A 2,422-nucleotide genomic window follows, 5' to 3' on the forward strand; every position below is an offset into this window, starting at 1 on the left:
GATGACTTGGAATGGTTAAAAGTAGTTATTTAACAGCACCGTAAAATGTTTTTAAAATGTTTTTAAAATGTTTTAATAGTGTTTATTGTTTGAAGTTTGAAACTAATTGTTAGCCGCCCTGAGTCCGCTTGCAGAGAGGACGGGGTATAAATTAAAGGTAATAAATAATAAAATAAATAATAAACAGTTGACAAGCATGAGCAGGTAGGCAGGTTGTAAACGAAATGAAATAATTACTTATCTGAAGAAGTGTGCATGCACACAGACGCTTTTGCCAGAGAGAGAAGCAATGTGGGATGCAAGCCGGAGTCTTTCCCACCCAGGAGAGACACTGTGCCTCCCCATGCTCAGTCAGTGTAGCCTGCTGGGAAGGAGGCTTCCCAGACCAGACAGCAGCAGCAGCAGCTGAAGTCCCTGCCCAAGGCTGTCTCCAGCCTGTCTCCAGGCTGTGCACTCCCTCCCTTGGTATTCACTTACTCCCTTCTTAATTAAGTAGAGGAGTGGGGGTGGGAAGACAGCAAGGGTGGGGAGAGTGAATGCCAAGGGTTGGGGTTGGTTGGGAAGACAGCAAGGGTGGTGGTGGGGAAATGAGTGAAGGCCAAGGGTGTGGGGGTAATTGAGAGGAAGAGGGAAGGAATTTGAGATGAAAGGAATTGCTTCCTTCCTTCTTCCTCTTTCTCTATCAATCTTCCATATCTTTCTCCCCTTTCCCTTATTTGTCAATCTACCTCCTTCTCTGATAACCTATCCCCTTTCCCCCTTTTCTCTCATTTCCATTCCAATGGCTGCCTTCTAAACATGCCTTGCCTCCCTCTCACTTTCCTCCCCACCCTCCCTGGCCAAAGCTAGGGCTTTCGCCCAGAGCCTCTTTCTACAGCCTGTTGTATTTTCCCTCACAGTAAACCTTATTCCTATTTTTTTTTAATATTGTGTCTCATAGCTTTTTATTTTGAAGTTTTTTCTAATTTGGTAATTGTAGTCTTATTGCAGTAGTAGATGTTTTATGCCAGGGGTAGCCAAACTGGCTCAGGAGTCACGTGTGGTCCTTCCATGCATATTGTGTGACTCTCAAAGCCCCCACTACCCTGCTAGCCAGCTTGGAGAAAGCATTTTGTCTCTTTAAATCACTTCCCCAAGCCAAGGTAGCCAGTGTTTTGGAGAATGCACTTAAAATTAAAGTTACTTTCTTTCCACCTCTCCTTCCCTTCTCCCCATCTATTTGCCTTCCTTCCTTCCTGTCTTACAGCTCTCAAAGATTTGATATTCTGTCTTGAGGCTCTCAAACATCTGACATTTATTCTGTGGCTCTTATGTTAAGCAAGTTTGGCCACTCCTGTTTCATGATGTCTCATTACAATGTTTATGTCTTATGATCTGCCTTATGTCTCAGAGTGACTATAACTAAAAATGTTTTTTTTTTTAAATTAAAAATAAAACCTGCCTCAGGGCCTTGCAGCAATGAAAGTTACCTTGTGGAATAGTCTTCCTAAAAAGGTAGACACATGCCTCCCCCCACCCTTTCTGGTTTTTGGGAATCACTGCAAGGTTGAGCTGTTCAAAAGGACTTTGAAGGCAGGTAGAGGAAAACATTATTTATCTATTTATCTGTATCCCATGTTTCTCCCCAATGAGGACTCAAAGAGACTTACAATATAGTTCTTCCCACCTCCATACACAATAACAACCCTGTGAGGTAGTTTAGGCTGAGAGAGGGTAGTTAACCAGAGGAGCTTGAATCAAAATGGACGTGTTGTTGTTGAACCCCTTGTGACAACTGACTTCAAGTTCTGCCCTCCAGATGTCACCACCAATCCCAGGGTATGAATGAAAATTAAAGAACATAAGAACATAAAAGAAGCCATGTTGGATCAGGCCAATGGCCCATCCAGTCCAACACTCTGTGTCACACAGTGGCCAAAATTTTTTTTTTATATATATATATATATATATATATATATATATATATATATATATATATATATATATATACACACACACACACACATAAATTCTTAAAGTCTCCAACAAATGAGAGGTTATTGTTCTATTGTGAGAGTACTTTCCAACAGCAGTATAATGTCGAAGAGCATAAGAAAGCTACTGTCACTGTGGCTGCTGTCCTGAACTGGAGTTTCCAGTTTCCTTCCTGACTGTCTCATGTGAAGTAATTTGTGGCTAATAATTATTAACTGAGAATTGGCATCAGAACTGCTTCTGTGTTTTACTAGGTCTGCCAATTGGCTATAGTAAGAGATCTCTATGTATTCTCTAACAGGGCTTCAGGACATTTCCAAGACAGCAGTGATGTGAACGTCCTCCTAGCCTTCAGTTTCATCTCCATGGAAAGGGTGGGGACAAGAAAGACAATCACACCTGCTTTGCATAGGCAGCGTGTGTCTCATGCTTAGTGGCCTCTCCCCTT

Source organism: Heteronotia binoei, chromosome 1 (assembly GCF_032191835.1).
Source record: "Heteronotia binoei isolate CCM8104 ecotype False Entrance Well chromosome 1, APGP_CSIRO_Hbin_v1, whole genome shotgun sequence".
In the NCBI taxonomy this organism is placed as follows: Eukaryota; Metazoa; Chordata; class Lepidosauria; order Squamata; family Gekkonidae; genus Heteronotia; species Heteronotia binoei.